We start from the raw sequence: 19,751 nt of genomic DNA on the forward strand, positions 1-19,751 counted from the left end.
GTTTTATAACAAGGCTGATAATTATTAAAGCTAAATTCTTATATTTTCCCTTTCTATTCGAAGTTAAACATCCAGTTCTGTTTATTTTAAATTACGTCGAATAAATATGTGCAGTGTCGGTACAGATGTGGAACTAGCTTGGGAATTATGTTGCGAGAATAAACGGCATTGATTGTACTATATGTATAATAGATGAAATTGTTGCCTAGTTTACGGTATTCTGTATTTACCCTGAGTTAATTTGAAGTCCATTTATTCATTGCTAAGTTAGGTTTAGGTTACACATTTCATAACGTAGGGAAGGGCGGGGCTAGTTGAGCAATTTTTCACTTGCTTGGATATAGCTCCTCAATGATAAGTCTCAATGAGTTGTTATATGTCCTGATGGATTAGTAATTTATCCTTTAACAAAAGTGTCCATAGTATTTTTTTGTAACAAGTCCAATATAATAGCTACAGATGTTTAAATGCAGAAAGTCAAGTATGCTCAATGTACCCCATAGGTGGGGTAAGTTGAGCAAGGGTATGGGGCAAGTTGAGCACTAAGCATGTCTAGGCCAAACCATGGGTTCTATGTTAACTTGAGATGAAGTAAAATATGTGTGAGACAGTCAGCTTTTTATTTATAGTATTTTAATGACAGAACAACAAAACTTAAAGAAATTTTGTTTGTATAATTACCCGAAACTTGAATCAACAAAACTTGAGCATCCATATTTATCCATTACTTCCGATAATTTCTAAAAAAGATTATCAAGGCTGGTGGGTTCGGGTTTTTTATTTGTTAGTTAAGAACTTATAACTTGAACTATTAGGTTTCTATAGAGAAAAATCACAGAAAAACCTAAAAAGATTTCTTTCTGGAAAACCGAACAGTCCTTGGGGTAGCATATAAAAATGTTCCATGTTGGTATGTACCTATTTATCGTGACTAAGGAGGGATCTAGCAATTCACACAGATAATTTTATTATGAATGAGAAAAACAACAGTAGGACACACTAAATCAATAATTTGAAAGAAAATTATGTGGACCAAAACTGAAATACATATATCGTAATTTTATTGATTTTGTTCCTAAACACATTTTAAACACATTTATATTTCTATCACATTACTTTTAGGTATCTGTGTGCCCTTTTTTGGCAAAGGCAAAAAAAACGAAATTCCTGTCTGCACTGTGCCACTCTCACTCACCTTATAAATTCTTCTAGTCTACCTCTTTTTTGTTTATTGTACCTTGAGCACCAGTTTCTTACTCCACTTTTCTTCTCTTGACATGTGCCACTACCATTTCCACCAAAGTTTATTTATTTTTATTGTAACATCCGCTACCTTAGTGGTTCTTCTTAAAGAAGTTTTTATATCTATAATTTTCTTCCCTATCATACATCGTTCCAACAATCTTTGGCACACACAGCTTTGTATGCTGCGCTAAAGCGCAAATGTGAGACCCAAATGTTAGTACATATAGTATACAAGAATCGTAAAGCTCTCTGTTAATTTCCATGCTCGTTTTCTTATTTTTCATGACTTCTCAAAGCCCCCAAAAGCTCTTCCATGTTTTTGCTATTCTTATGTCGATTTCATTTATTGTTGCATCGGTCATAGATATTGTCTGACCGAGGTACGAGTATCCAGCTTTCAGTATTATAGAATTACTGTTATCTAATAGTATTATTTTTTTCTGGAATTGGTCATTACTTTGATTTTCTCGGCATTCGTTCTAAGACCAACAATCCTGATTTCCGAGTCAAGGTCTGTGACCATCCTTTCTTTACTTTACACATTGTTAAATTCTGTTTCTCTTCTAGGTTAATAAAAATTCTATAAAATAAAGTATGATTCCATTAACCTTGTAAAAATATTGACCCTTTTCTCATTGCCAGGAAGGTCGTGTAATTTAAGCTGCCTTTGACGCAGCGCGACCCGGATACCAATCAGCTAATCAAATTGTCAAGATGACAGATTTTGACCTTATCACATTATTGTGTCAGTATTCTAAACCGTACTAAAATAATTTAAGTATTACGTTCCTTTTTAATTGTAATTTTACATATATAAATTTTGTGTACGTAAATATCTATAAAAATGTCCCAATTCACTATAGTGGCATACAGAAGGCCGACCAATTCAACTTTGCCGGAATGAACCCTATACCTACAAATTATACTCTAAGATAACCAAATAAAATAAATATGTAGCCGTATGATGAATACCTAATAGTAGATTATTACTTCCCAGCTCAATCAAATGGCAAAATAGTTTATATATGAAACTCACAGATGGTTCAGACATGTTTTAATAACAAAATCCATAAAACAACATTAAACAACACTTAATATAGGTTTTATTAAACGTTACTAAACCAATATTAGCAGTCGACGGTTCTAACGTTAATCAAGTCTGTGTACTCAGACTGAATTGCTTTTAACTTTTAAATAAAACTGAACAGATATTTTCTTTCGTTCTATTTCTCTTCACAGTCAATCAAAGTAAGCGCTCGTTGTCATGAAAGGTTGTAAAATTTGTAAAGCAGAATATTTTTTAATAATTGCTAACACGCATTTAGATTGCAGCACGTTTCATTTTCAGTAATGATGTCTATGTATTTGTGAAAAAAATATAATAAGCTTACTACAAATACGAATTTTATAATTATAAGGAATTATTTATTATTTGCATGATATTCAATGGAAATATCTTAAGCCTTTAGCATTAAGTGTGACATTTCTCGCACGTTATCGCATGCGATAAATATATTAAACTAAAAATATTTAAAATAGTTACTGCAAACCATTAAGTGAATTTGAATTATATTGGACCTTGCTGGGTATAAAATGTAAAAATAAATACTTTTTTTTTTTTACTATGAGGATCGCCTGCAGAGCTAAATTTGACGGCAATCGCACTCCAGAGTTACAATTTCAACTAAATCCATTGTACATAAATAGAATACAAAACATTGTTCCACGTAGGGGAAACCACATACATTTTTACAACTTGATGGATCTTTCGCAGCTGTACCAGATAGATGCACCGACCTAATGGCGCGTTATTTCCATCAAATTTTGTGACAAAGAGCAGATTGTTACATAACATTAAAACTATTTAGGGTATTCTATTTGTGAACCTTTTTTTATTAGTTAGTAACATTGTATTTAAATCGGGTCATAGTATAAAATATTAATGAAAGCTATCAGCAAAAGCTTATGAATATATAAAGCAAGTCCTCTCGTTATTTATTTATATTTCAAACCATTGAGACAGTCGGTCAGACATGTGGACATAAATAATGTAGGTACAAACCTAGTCTTAAGATTTCTCATGAGACTACGTGTGTCGTATTATTGATCTGTCACGATATCTCCCTGTCTTTAGTGTTACAAGATGCTTTAGTCTGGAAAAACGTAAATATGAATCGTATCTCCGTATATTCTCGTACAAACGCTTTGGCGATTTTTAAACTATTGCATAGCTTTTATCGCGGCTTTGAGGGTGGTGACCGAATAAAGAAATTTCTTAACGAAAAAAACCTAACACAAGATGACGTAATATAGGTGCTACGCGATAGAGCGGGACAGAACGCATACTGTATTCACATCTCTCTGACAAGATCGGTGACGTAGCGTAAGCGCGGCCGGTGCTGCCGGTACGCTTTAGAGTGAGACAGACTATATAGGCGTGTTAGTCTGAGTCTGGTAGAGTGGTAGATTGAATTAATATGAAAGCCACACGTTTTTTATTTTTTATCTTTCCATATCGGCAACAACGTTTATGTAAATCTTGAACAACATTATTTTGTAATTTGCTCAGGCAATTAAAGTTTTTAGTCATTATTTTTAATTAGAAAATAGTGACTCCGATCACCAGCGACTTGTGACTTGTGACCATTGAATGCAGATGCTACCCTGTTGACCACATGAGGGAGCGTACAAGTATTACGTAACGAATTTTGGGGGGGGGTCATTTTGTAAAACGTTACGATGCAGGGGAGGGGATTGAATTACGCGTTATTGTTAATGTTATTTTCGACTTTCCAGTACTTTACACCACACAATGGTAACTATTAGGTATAAAGAGTCACTTTGGTGGTTACGAAACGTTTTACTATTGGGTACAGAAAAACGTTACGGCGCGTTACATTGGGGGGGGGGTTTAATAATCTCCAAAAATTGCGTGACGTAATACTTGAACGCTCCCTGACCCAGGCATGAATTATCGATTAAAGATAGTGAAACAAAAACAACACAAAACTAAAAGATAAGGTTTGCTTTGCTCAATGTTAATTACTTAAAATCCTTTATATGAGGTTCTAAAATTCTCGTTATTTCAATTAATCCCGGCATTTAGCGATGGTATTTCATTCAGCGCTCGCAAGTTTGTTATTACTCGGCGTCTAGTTAAGATGAGCATTGCATGCCAACAATAATTAATTAAAACCCCCTGTCCTCTGGTATGAAACATTTGGCTTTGTAAATGTTTCACTATAAAAACAGATTTTGTTTATAATTTCCGAATAATTTTTAAATACATATATAAAAATAAAAGATATAAGAAATATTTTATAAAACGTGTTTGTTACTTTTTTGTCAATTCTATGCAAACGGGCAAGAGGCTCACCTCATCTAATGATAATAAGTGATACCAGTGCCCATAGTCACTCACTCTGTCAGATGGTTCGTAAGTGCGGTGCCGACCTTTTAAGAATTTAAGCTTTTTGAAGTGAAACTTCTTTATCGGGGTTGGAAAAAATTTTTGTGTAACATTTTTTCGTTACGCGTCACATTTTTCGGTTACGCGTCACATGTTTCGGTTACGCGTCACATTTGACCGTTACGCGCGTCTTTTTCTTGTCCCTACCAGGGTTGATTCAAAGAGATTCTAAACCATTAATAACAAAAATGTATAATAACGATAACAATGATACTAAAAATTCTATTACAATTTATGAAATTCTGTAATAATCTTAGTGGTAATAAGGTAAAATGAAATAATTGTATTATTTGTATTCAAGTCTGTGATATTAAAAGCCTTTTGTTAAACTTTATCTAATTTAACTTTATTTAACCAATTTCTGTAAAGTTGCATATAGATAAATTTCGAAAAATAAGATCATAAAGAAGTTTCACTTCTAACGTGTGTACACTAGTACACGCAGATTTTTTTTTTTAGGTCGAATTGCTTTTGAAATAGTTTAGTAGGCAGCTACGAGTAGTTTCACATAGCGATGGTTCACGTGTTAAAAGTATAATAAACGGGTGGATTTTCATATTTTACCTCGACGTCCGATGATGAAACTTAGCACAAGTATTAATCCGAACAACTCATCTGGACACTCATGATTATTAAATCCGGTAGATGATGCAAGGAGACATCACATGTCTCCTGTTGTTCATTATAAGGCTGCCGTGTCTCACATGTGTAATTACATGTCACGAACAAACGAACATTTAGGGCCTCAAAGCGGCGTTTACGGAACTATATAAGTCAGTCACTAAAAACTTAATAATATAACTAAATTATTATTCGTAAACGCAACTTTTCTACGGAAAAATTACGACAATATGCCATAATGTTGTTTTTAATACGAATGGAAATCTATGTATAAACCAATGTCCACAAAACCCTCAACATTTATTTAGCATTGGATTGTGGAATTTAGGGCAACAATACAAAATTAACTACGGTCAGATCTACCTGAATCCGCAGTTGAAGGGTTGATGTATCTGTAATCCCCACATCAGAGGGACCGTCACGCACCCATTTTCAACCCTCACATACATAGTACAAGTTGTTCAACTGGTGGAATCGTCCATATATCAAGTTAAGCCACTAAAATCAAATAGGTTAACTTTTAGGTTACTTTAGTGATTTGGCTGTTGCTTTTTCGAGTGGAAATAGGGAATTTAGTTATTCCGCTGGCGGAACCCAACGTCTTGGCCTCCGAGACAAGAAAATGACACTTTAGCCACTTTTACCTTGCGCACGATTCCCTCCACGGCATCTTTTAAGCGATATATGGGGCCACGCGCCACGACCAATTGGTATTCCTAGATTTGCACTCTGATCCTGTTCCATTTTCTCAGGATGGACAGTCCGGCGGTGGTTTTTGGTTTTGGCTTCCTTTGCGTTGTCAGAAAGTAAGAAAAGTAGAAACAATCAAGTGATTTTCTTTACTAGATTTAGAAGAATTACCCCACTGCACTTTGGTAATTTTTAGTTACCCTTTACGTTATTCCTATTGTAAATTTCAATCGCGAATTCACCTTGCACAGCGCAATAATATTACGCACTTACTTACTTAATTCGCAGCTGTAATCACGGGAACTACTTGTAATGTGAAGAAGCTTAGATATGATAACGGCTTAAATGTAAGATGTTATTGTTTTTAAACTAGTCGGTTTTAAAAAATTGTTTTAGTGAAATCTGTTTTTTTACAATAATTTCATAATTAAACCCATTAGGAGAAATAACGTGATTTATTTAAATAGAGTTTCAAATAATTGGTTCACATTATAACTAGAATGTTTGACCACCAACGTATTATGCGAAATACCAAGGGATTACGCTGTTACTAAATAATTACTAAAATAGCGAGTGCAATGTTTAAATTCAGTCCAATCGATCGCTAAAGCGGAGATAGTAATCGGCTCAGGGTGGCTCAGGGCTGCGAGCTGTATGACTACTCTATTACAGGCTACATTTATTCTCTTTGAAGCAAATTAACGTTAAACCACAATTTGTAGTATTTAAACAGAGACAACTACAATATTATGGTGCTTTTGATATGCCGTATATAGTGGGTTAGTTGATATATACGTCCTTATAAACGTGGATAAACAATTGATAATTTAGAGAGGCACAGAAGACTTTTTAGGGTCCGGAATTTCACGCCCATGACCAGTTTAGTAATCACTACGTTTACATATTCTTTATACAATTCAATAGCTATAGTCAATTATTACCAAACTGGTATCAATTTCTTTTTCAGGTTTTCTTTAATAATTTATATGAAAATATTTACCACCTTAGTAGCAATGTTAACATCGCTTTTAATTAATAAACGCCTTAAATAGACAAATATAATAATCTAATATAGCCATTAACCGACTATTAAAATAGCCACTTTATTCGCGATCTTTTGATAAATAAGTAGCAAGAAAACTAAAATAGGTATAAGCAGAAGACGCTTTAATAGACATTTCATTTCATCTTTACAATCCCTATACAGCCTGGCTTTATTCTGGCTAATTTAATTACTCTGATGACCTCATCATGGCGACATTTGACCTTTGTTTTATTTCGGGGCCGGAAATTATCGAATGTATGCAAAATTGCCGCGCTTTGAGATTTTACTTAACTAGCATATTTGATTTGATTATAAATATGTATCTTAACAAACAAATCCCTATAGAAATCTATATCGTTATTATATCTATATGATATTTATAAAAAAATTTGTATGCAGTGGGGAATTAATCAAAAATAAATAGTAAAAAATAATTAAGAAGCGGAGAAATCGCTGATACCAGCTGCCTCTATCATTATAATTTAATAACATGAAAGTTAAATTAGTTCAAAACCGTTGTAGTTTATTTGATTTGCCAATATTACTGAATCTACAAATTAACAGACTATTTGATGGTCTATAGTAACAGTAACTTCAGTCAGTATTAATGTCGAAGCAATGACGTTAGTGTTAGCTGCCATTGGCATTATAATAACATCAAAGTCAAATTTGTTCAAAACCGTTGTGTTTTTTTTGATTTATTAATGTTGTTGCAAAAGATCTATAAATTAACGACTATTCTGTGTTCGATAATAATAATGATTCCATAGTCATTATCGTTATTAAAAGTCATTTATGTCAAACATTTTAACTTAAAGTCAATCAATATTAAAGTAATCATTTAGAATCTGTTGCAATAACTGCCGTTTGACTCTGTAGTCGATTCGGGTTCGGTAGTGGAACAATTTCACGAAATGTCACGAAACTTGTTTATCACACATTCGGGTTGCTATAAATTCAGGCACTGGTTGGTGCGGCTCTCGAATACTCTACACTGCTGCCGCCCTGAACCAGAAAGAGGCGTCAGTAGCCGTCCATCTCCAGTTACGCGTGAATACTACCACCGGACAAGACACCGGGGCAAGGATAGATAAAGAATTTTTACACAATCATGACTTTACGAATAGCTTTATTTTACATATACATATTTGAATGATAAATCAAGTAGATGAAAATTGCCACACCGGCTGAGCTACGGAGACAGTTAAGCTTAAAACTGACTTAAACAACTACTAATTTTAATTCGTGTAAAAAGTATCGGTATTAACTCACAAACACTCAATATGGGTGCAGTTTTACGACATTTTCACTAACTGCAATTAATGTTACCACTGAGAATGAGAAAATTTTATAAGTGTATAGAATTTAATCCTACTGATTCTAACTAATTGATGGATCTATTCGTGGTAAATGATGTGTTTGTTATTAACGTTTCGTACTACATTTTTTACCAAGAATAAAAAATAAACCATTTGGTTTCTTTATATTTCTGCAGCAAAGATCTGCTACTGAGACCAACTGAAGGATTTAAAAAGGTACTGACAAAATATTCTGTAAGCTGTCAAATTGTGAATGATAAGATGTCATCATGACAGGAAGCGGAAACACTTGCCAATAAAGCCAGTCCGGCGCGGCCGCCACTCATTTCGATTCTAGTCGACGTTTAATTTCCTGTATCAAACTGAGGTTTAAAACCACTAATAAAATGATGCACGCGCGAAGCTATCGTATGATATATGTATCTTTTTATACCCGGTGAGAGTTCATTGAAATGTTTTCGTGTTTTTTTAAAACTTAGTTTAATGTTGTGTTCAAAAGAAAGGAGAAAATTTTGTTAAAGATTTTAGCACTGACAAGCCGTTTAATACTCTGTTCATAATTTAATTTAATTCCAAAAATAATATGGATTTTTGAAAATAATCTCTTTAATTCTCCCTATTTACTAGCTATGACAATTAATGGAAATTTATCCATCGAACACTTAAACTAGTAATAAAAACACAAAGAGACTTTTTGCTTTTATTTTTAAATAATAGACAGGGGTACTTCGAAACATTCCAATTCCTTTTAAATTATACCGTCTTGTTGGGATTAGAGGATTGAATTAATTGAAGCTTATCTATAGCTTCTGTTAGTTAATAGGCAGCTGGCCACTGCTTAATTACGAGGCCTGTGTTTGCTGTGGTCGGTGTGTAAAGGTTAGTACAATGGCAATATTTTTGGATGCACTAATGAGAAATGGATGTACACGGTTTTAAATAGAACTTGACTTATAAAGAAATATATTTATAAAAATAAAACACTATTTTGACCGGATTGAAGTTATGTATTATTATAAATTTACAACTATTTAACATAATTTTAAATTAATTTTAATTAAAAAAAAAAAAAGACTCTATCTTTTAGTAATATAATAATAAATACAGATAATGCAACTTTCTCTGCAGCTGTGATACTTCTTGACATTCAACATCTTTTGTCTTCAGTCACCGTGACCACGCACGCTGAAAAGCACGCGAAACGTCGGATAAATTTAAAATTATGTTAAATAGTTGTAAATTTATAATAATACATAACTTCAATCCGGTCAAAATAGTGTTTTATTTAAATGAGTTATGTTAATCAAAGAAATATGTTTACTCAATCAAAATGTAGTAGTGACACGCCTTTCGTTATCGAAATCAAGTAAAGTAGAAATCTAAAATATTTTATTTTGGATTTTAATATGTTTAATTAATGTTATAAATAGAAGATATTTGGCACAGTCCAGTGTCGGGAAAAACTATTGTTTCAAATTTCAAACTAATTTTAAAATAGGTCGGAATTTTTCACATTTCCAACTTGAAATCTGTGCCGGCAGAGATATTATAATCTGTTTAGGTCTGTTATAATTTTTTAGTTGTTACTGGTTAAAACCGATTCTTTGATAAATTTGTTGATTGCACTAGATTAGCATGATAGTGCTTAAATTTAAATGTGAAATGAATATTCCTATCTAAATTAAAGTGTTTCAAGGAAGCAGACAAATGAATGAAATTAAATCAAGTTTTAATAGTTTAATATATATACCAATGGCGCTACAACATACAACCTTTTTTTTAAAGCTATTCTGGTTTCCTCACGATGTTTTCCTTCACCGTACGAGTGAGTGTTAAAGGCACATAGACATAAAGTCTATTGGCGCACAGCCCGGGATCGAACCTACGACCAGGGATAAGACTCGCACGCTGAAACACTGCTCAAATAGTGTAATAGTATATTTTATTTTGTATTTATAAATAAGGGAGTTATATTATCTGTTGAAAAAGATTGAAGATGGAAGAGATACTTAGGCCTATGCCCATCGGATTTATTTCTAATCAAATGTCTGACAAGCTCCGTGCGCAGGTATGGTATGTAATAAGCTGGTAATTCGCGGGTATATAAAATATCCGGATCCGAGCCTATGTCAGGGTCCCTGCTAAGTCTAGATTGTGACCTATTTCGGTTTTCGGATAATCCCGTTTTGCGCTCGTAGCCCACTATCGATTAGGCTTCGGGCGGATAACTTTTTAGAGATACGAAAATATACAAAAAATGTCACGTGATTTTTATCGGATCAAGTCTTTTTGCTGTCGCACTGGCTTACGTAACTTCTATCAGTTATTATTACGAATATGTCAAGCTGGATATTTCCTTTATAAAGCATCCATGATTGGCATACCTAGTAAAAGGCAACTTCATACTTCAAATATAGTGTATATGTACATGTATATTATAGTCTATGAAGTTTGATATTTTTGGTAATATGTTTTACTGCGATTATTACTGACTGGCATATTTGTATTTATAAACTCTCATCAACCTCTACCAAAGGTTAGGTTAGGCACTTTCAAAGTTTTAAATTAATTATCAAACATTTTATAAGCATTTATTACAATTTCATTGTTAGTATGTAAAATTAAATTAAACTAGCCAAGAGCTAGTTGGTGCTCTATTCACGTTGTCGGTCCTCGTCTAACTATAATGTGACACGTATTTTCATACCAAGAACAAATATTAATTCTGCACAAAAAAGGTAAATCTACTGTATTGAGAAATCGAACTCTCCGCAGCTTAACGTTACTACAAAAATATTTACATTGTTGCAATCCATACATTCTTCAATTCATACCAATTTTCATGATAACACACTCGTAAGACTCTAAACATTTATAAAAATAATATACAACAACAGAAGGTTAGATCCTTTAAAGTATGAACTAAGTGAAATATTTCATCACTTACGAACAACAAGACGTAGATTTCACTTTTGACAGTAGCTTAAAGGTTTTTCTACATGACGAAATCCGTCGGATTTTCCTGTTATGAGCGTCGAGTTCTTATTTAATAACTAAAACAACTATATTCACTCAGCAGCTTAGTCTTAATTTAAATATTACCGCAGCACTCCCCCAACGCTCAATATTTAATAATTCAGTATAGAATAATCAAAAATTTCAAATGTACTGGATTTTCTCTACAACGTAGTGCAGGTGCGGATTGCACTGCCCTGCGATTCTGTAACTCACTTTTCGAACTCACACAGCGGTTTTCGCATCGGCGGTGAGTTACAGAATCGCAGGGCTGGTAGTCCGGTAGTAGTAGTTGCTTGTCATTCTGTAGGAACAAAGAAATTAATAACTTTGCGTCGAGGGGCTCCAACAATGTCAGAGCATTAAAACTAATGAAAATATTTCTCATTTTGTAAAATGTTTTGACATAATGAATGATAGGAGCTATAATTAAAATTCAACATATCTTAATACGAAATTGAAGCTTTATCGTTCCGAAATCAACTGATTATAATGACAGTAAATTTGCTTTATTAAAGTACATATATATAATTATATATTTTTATAGCAAAAACACTGAATAGAATATAAAAGCTCTATGAATATTATTACACAAATAACAATTCAGTTATTGCCTTATTTTCTGATTTCCCGTAGCTAGATAATATTCTAAGCTATTACCCTAATTATAATCAAATCGATGTAATAACTAACACTGTTTCGACAAAATAATCAATATTTCCTTTCATTACAGAGTAAACATAATTGGTCAGAGAGAAACGAATGATTACTTTACTTTAAACTCTCTCCACATAAAACCCATTCAGCTCGCTTTACAACACATTACAAGCATTTTTCCCTAAACGTATTGTCATATTAATTTCGCAGAATTGATTACAGTGTAACAGGTTGATAATATAAATTGTTCGACCTGTTGAACCTGGCGATCGGCCAAACGGCCTTCGTGCTTTACATAATTCTCGGAATGCACGTAGAGCCACGCTCTTGTCGTTATCGACACCTTTTGTACTAAACACTTGTCACTTTAAAACTGTAGATGACGGCTGGTATTATGTAACATTTTATGCTGTTTTACTGCTTATTAGTGCTACACCGAGTTGAACACGGGATTTTTTTTCCACTCTGCTCCGATTTTGTAAGCCAACGCATTGTGATTAGCACGAATGATAATAAACTTAATAGTTAAGGATTGTACACATAAACAAACTGTGGCATTTATAAATTCTAAATTCCAATTCGACTAAGGGTCCTTCAAGAAAAGAGCGTTCCATTTCTTAAAAGGCCGGCAACGCACTTGCGAGCCTCCTGGCAATGTGAGAGGCCATCACTTAACATCAGGTGATTCTCTTGGCCGTTTACCTCCTCGTGTTACATATAAAAAACAAATTTAAAATTAATAAATAATTCTTCCAAGACCGAATATTACAATTAAAATCGAAGGCTCAAAAAAGAATATGCCCAAGCAAAATTATATTTCAGAATTCATAAAATATGCACAGAACGAATTTAGTAACAGGTGAGCGATTTGTAAATGAATAATATATCATATTCTTCCGCCATCTTAGCCAAGGAGAAATCGTTATGTTTATTTCGTTAAAATTTAAAAACCTCGAATTTCATTCATGCTAGTATTTGATCCGCCGCAGGCGACAGATATTAAATTTTCTTGTTAAAGCTCGCGTTACTTCGTAATACATATTGGATATTTGGAATAAACTATCTCTCAAGCGAGATGCCACGCAGAATGCTTCGACGAACGCCTAAGAACCACTGTAAATTTTATTTCAAAATAATTTCTACGTGCTACAAAGAAGAGTCGTTCTTATAAAACCCTTAGAAATCCTGCGTCAATACGTCCCGACGATACACTCATTGTTTCCTGATAGGCATAGATAGAGGTTTAATGATATTTGCTTTTTAAATATAATTTATCAATAAGACAGTCACAGAATTATGAAAGTTTTTTGAGGGGTTCGGAATACCAATAAATTTATACAATATAGTTACGTCACTATATTGTATACAGTTCCACCCATTCACCCACACACACACACACACACGCGCGCACACACACACTCACACATACACACACACAAACCAAATTTATTTTTACGACTCCGTTTGCAATGTTTTCTTTTAGCACTTACTTATTTTCTTCTATTGTAGATACAATCAGGTCATTGTCATAAGATTATGACAATGACCTGATTGTACGTGTTCCTGTCCGGTGGTGGAGAGGTTGGCTATCTGTCACTCAGGTCTCCTTTTACAGAGACCAGTCTCTCACATACACTTCCTAATGTTATCATCTAAGTTTAATCATAATAACCTTGTATGTATATGTGAGAGAAGAAATAAAGATTATTATTACTATTACTATTTAAATCACTTAATATAGCAGAGAAAGAATAGATGCAACCTCAATAGTATATTAAGGAAATTTAAGTGAACGTTCAATAACACTTTAAAATATTGATGCAACAGCTGGAGAGCTGAAGAAAGCAGAACGTGTCATAGTGGATAAATCGGGCTTTAAATCTACATTTCTTATTATATCTTCAAGATATAAGACACATTTCCTTTGTGCAATGCATTCGTCTATTTTCAAACCAAAAATTACTTGAAACTCAAACTCAAAACGTTGAGTATATTATTAATTTTTATGTTGTCTCCTAAGTTATTTTAGTATGTTCTCACATCAACATAGTATGGTATACCATACTATGTTGATGTGAGAACATATATTATAATATATAAGTAAAAACTTAGATATTTTTATTACAGACATTACGGGGTATAAAATATTAGGACATTAAAATAACAAGCGTTTTTATTACCTTTTCTTAAATAATCTACACAACCACAGATATCAAATAGTTTCAGAATAGTTGATTATCAAAACATATTTATTTACACTATGTTACCTTATACAAAAAGTAACATAAAAAAGCAGTATACATAAGTTATAAAGCAACGGGTGGCCTTATCGCTAACAAGCGATTTTTTTCAGGCAACCCTAATATGGAACAATTAAAAAGAAACACCTACAGAGGGTAAAATACGAGAAGTGCATAAATAATTTACATAAAAACTCAAAATAACATGTAACTATAACTAAAATTAAATAAAGTAAAATCAAAAGAAGAATTAAAAATAATGATGCATAAAAATATGTAAAAATTTAAAAGCAAAAGGTTAACTGATAATTAATATATGAGTAGCAGCTAATTACGAGGCAGAAAAAAAATTTACCAAAAAGAAGATTTTTAAATAAATTTAAAGACTGAGCTCGTCTGATATTAATTGGTAAGGAATTCCATAGCAGGATACTTTAAACATAATGAATATTTAAAATAAACTACTAACCGTCGACCACTATAATATGGGGTTATATACCCCATATTATAGTGTAGTTTTTATACCGTATATACATTATACTACCTTCAGCACCCACTAAGTGTAAGCGCTGTATATCGGTAATACAATTCCTAAATAACCATTTATTACATTATTGAATTAAATAAATACACAGAGCGAATAAAGTGTATATTTTGGTTGCGGTAAATCAGTTGCGTCATAACTCTTGCGGCGTTTCCTAATTCCCAATCGCACCTGCGTCTCCAACCGAGGTTGAACACAGAACTGTGTCGTTTATCAATGCTTTTAATAATAAAATCATATATTTTTCTGCGTAATTATAACTAAGAGAAGTACTTATAGGTTAATATAGTTTTTGTTGTTTTTATTTATAACATCATAATTAAAGTTACTGCTCATTTCAATATATGTTTATATATATCGTTATAAACAAAATAAAATGATGTATGGTTAGCTGGGCTATTTATTCAAACTTCAAAAGCGAGACAATCAAATTGTTTCATAAAAAAAATCTACATTTAATATCCTTTCTTTTAATATCGCTTTATACATTAATATTATTTCCGTATCTATAGTAAAGGTCACAAGTTACCTTTAATATAAAATATTTCTAGATATCAACTATTTAATGTACAAAACTATTGAACATATATTTAACAATTAGATGTTAATATAATACAAAAAAAAAAAACCAAAAAGCAATAACTAACCTTTAAATATAATAACTAAAATATATTATTAAAAGGAGTACCTTTCCCCTACGAATAGGTAGACTAAATCACTTTCTTTTTACATTTTGTTGAAAATAGCACCATGCCTACATTGAACAATGATTGATACGTCATTTATTGAGAGACTATGTAACCTGTACAACATTCACGAAAACTAAAGTTTCAAGTATAATTTCAGCAGCATTTTATCGCTATTTAAGCTCAGAGCTTGCGAAATTAAGGAAACATAAATCATATTTTATTATCATTGCAGACAAAGCTCAACCTAAAATGCCGCTAAATGCAATCAAGAGTTTTTATTTCTGTCATTAATCATTTTAATTGTTCGCCCAATTTGTGGAAAGGGTTGTCTTGAATAAAGGGTAAACGATAAAATTACTACTATTTTGTTTTATTGTATAAACTTTTATATTATTATAACCAATTACAAGCTATTACTTTTTCTAACATTATCAAGGAGCAATGCTGCAATATAGGAATCATGAGCTTTATATATTTACCATCGCTTCTTTGACTAAATTGACAAAGAATGGATTGATTTCTTAGGTAGGTAACATTTATTTCGGGTCGGTACTTGTCAGTTAAAGTTAAATTAAAAATACTTACTATTAAAAATACTTAACTAAAACTGTTTTAAAGTTTTTTTACAAATGTGGAAAGAGAAATAACTTTATCATCGTAAAACGCGGTGTAAAATTCATACAAAAAATATTTATTTAAAAGTGTTATTATAAATACGAAAGCTTAATTCAATTTAAGCGGAAACCAGATCTTGTTCCTCTGTGTTTATTTCAATACTAGCCTTTGATATTTTAAGCAAAATATCGCTTCAGACCTTAACATTATAATATCTATTAGACAATACTCGGCTCTGACCTTTCGCACTCTATGGAGCTGCTGACCCGGAACATTCTCGAAGGCAATATTAAAATTTCTCATTTATTTTTAATTCTTCTGAAGTACCTTTGATGTAGGCAATTAATAATTATCTCGTTTTTAGTACATACGCTTTAATAATTACAAGCTTTTTTTATAAGATTACTAGAGTTATTAAATTCGATAAACCTAAAATATTTGCACGCGAACTGCCTTGAGAATTGTTGTAAAGTATTCGCGTACTATAGTGTAAGAATTTAAAACAAAGGCGAATGCATTTGATAATAATTGTTCATATTTAACTAACTCAACTCATATATTACTAAAGCAAGCTTATTTAACAATACAATACGTTCATCGTAGCCCAAAACTCAAGAGAGTGAAAAAGAATTCGTCAAATTCTCACGTTTCACGTGTTCAGAACTTTCTATAAGGGATATTTGAATTTTATTTGTGTAGTCCCCGACCCCTTATAAAATCCTCTGACACAACGCTGACTAGCCGAGAGTGGCCCGGGGTTTATATTCCCCGTGTGCCGCGACCCATATAAATTGGTAAAACAATTGACCATATAATTCTTGGGTTATCGTGGATATTACGAGCCGAATTTTAGACAATCTATATTCAAATCTTTCGATACTGAATTGTATGATATCCCTTACTGTCATTTAAGTAAAAGTTAATATAATGATAAACTGGTTACTTTTAACGAAAGTATTGGTGGCAAAAATATAGACAAGTGGTAGAGAATTAAAACGCGTTTAATCAAATGAAAATAAACATAAATTATTATTATTATAAAGATATGACTAAAACTAGATAAAACTTATATATTTATTTGAAATATGTAAAATTTCAAGAAATTAAAATGTGTAAAAAAGAAATACAGAAATTCTAAATTCTTATCAATCCACAAACTTATTAAGTTAGCTCCGCCTCACAACATTATTTTTGCGTGTTTATGGTTTGTAAGTCGATCTTTGCAGGTGAAGTGCCAATGAACTGAAGAATACTTATGTTAGGACCGTATAATTCAAACACGAAATATCAATTTTATTGAATTTAGTTGATCGTATATAAAGTTTCTCTCGTAAATGTAAATGGTAGCCAAGTTTGCACCATTAGCATTAGTTCAGAGTTCAGCCAGTCAAAACTTGTTGCAAAGCGCTGGATCAAAATTTCCTCGAATGTGTAACTCCACCAGTTCCTGCCATAACTGTTTGTTATTATTTGACACTTTCTCAAACGCCTCACGATTTACGAAATATTTATTATAATAGCAATTTCCTTACGTGAAAAGGGCCATACGGTAACTATTATGTTTGAGTGATCTATGGATCTATGGTTGTAGTAGTGTAGGTCTCTATATATATTTTTTTAAATTGTTATTTGAATTATTATTTCAAATTCCTTGCGCCTAGCTTATAAATGAGATCATCAGAAAATTACTAGTTACAGCAAAGGTTATATTGTTATATTTTTCCTACGAAAATAAAAGAAACATCAAAAGTAATTTGTAGCAGTGTGGTTGACTCAAAAACTTTCAGAAACATTTTTGAAAAGGAAGTCTCGGAATTCTTTTCTTGAATTTATTAAGAAGTAGTCTTTGTATAAACAGTTTTATCTGCAAAGACTGGAAACGCTCATTGAGCGAAAAATTGGACCAGACAGAATGCTCTTTAAGAATCACAATTATTTCTGTAGATCCCTACAATTTTTCTATCTAGTTTTCATTTGCATGTTGGCATAATTTAACCCCGTTCTTAACGCTATTATAAAAAGCGTAATTAAATATAAAACGACATTGCTAAACAAATTATTTTAAATACTATATGTGGCCAAGCTACGTATATAATATATACGTAATATACGTAAACTGCTGAGAGAGAGTTAATCCCATGTATATTTTATATATGTATATACATTGAGTTATTGACAGCTGAAAAACAAGTAAACAATTTAAACATAAAATATAACAACAATTAGTTGCTCCAAGCACTTTTGTTCAGCTAATTTCACGACGCGTCAAATGCGACAACTGACAAGGTTAGCAATTAAGAATAGAACTGCTTTCAACAAATATAGTATTATTAGTTAACACAAAAGATTAGAACGTGTAGGTACTTTAGACTTTTAAAATCTACTGAGGTTAGATTAGTAACAAGTCCGTTCCGCACGAAGTCTCGAAATAAAAGTGAGTCAACGCCGGTGTTGCCACGCTTTATATAGGTTTCTGCTACAAGATGGCGTTAGTCCGCTAACACGGCCTCTCCTGACACCCTGACGTCCTCGTCAGGATTTGATGTCCCAGCGTCTATACTGTCATCTCTGTGGGTAGATTAGAACGTTAGAACATTACAGTTCTGGGAAGGTATTGCGTCGTCTATTTGGTCAGCAGCTGAACATATTTACTTGGTTTAATACAAACAATCAAAGTAATGAAAGATAGAAAGGAACTTTAAAGTATCAGACTCCAAGGAATGAGTGAAAGATGATTTGAAACAAACTATCACTTTCATGTGTAAAGGACTTGTGTAAATAATTACAAGTTTAGTATCACCATAAGAGTAGATATAAGGTATAAAGGTCTACTTATTTCTCAAGAAGATCGTGAGTTTGGGGCTGGTTACCCTGTCCATTGATCTTTTTACCATTCATACAGGAAGATCATGAGTTTGGGGCTGGTTACCCTGTCCATTGATCTTTTTACCGTTCTCTAAGTGGTCTAAACACATTAGCACCAGAAAAATGTAAAAGAAAGACCCATACACTTGTATGTTCTCAAAGTGGTCTAAACACATTAGCACCACAAAAATTTAAAACAGAAACCCATACCTTTGCATGTTCTTAATAATTCTGGAATTTACAAGGGGGGTCTACGACCCACATTAACGACAGTGTCCTGATTGATTTGACTGTTCTTCAACCGTTCGGCCGTCCTCTGTCAAAGCATCTCTCGTCTACCTTGCCGACTAGACGATCCCGAATTTAATGCGACACTGTTGCACTCTCATGACAAACACAAACAACACTTTAACACAAAGAGCACTTTTAAAATGTTAATCACTCGTGACTTCGTACATTACGGACACAAAGAGAAGGAAAATTTAAACCACAAAGATTACTCAAAACAAAACAAAAGAGAAGTGAGCGAAAAGTTCAAATCCCAATTCTGATATTAGTTAACACAAAAGATTAGAACGTGTAGGTACTTTAGACTTTTAAAATCTACTGAGGTTAGATTAGTAACAAGTCCGTTCCGCACGAAGTCTCGAAATAAAAGTGAGTCAACGCCGGTGTTGCCACGCTTTATATAGGTTTCTGCTACAAGATGGCGTTAGTCCGCTAACAGTATTACCATT

Source organism: Pieris napi, chromosome 9 (genome assembly GCF_905475465.1).
Source record: "Pieris napi chromosome 9, ilPieNapi1.2, whole genome shotgun sequence".
Taxonomy (NCBI): Eukaryota; Metazoa; Arthropoda; class Insecta; order Lepidoptera; family Pieridae; genus Pieris; species Pieris napi.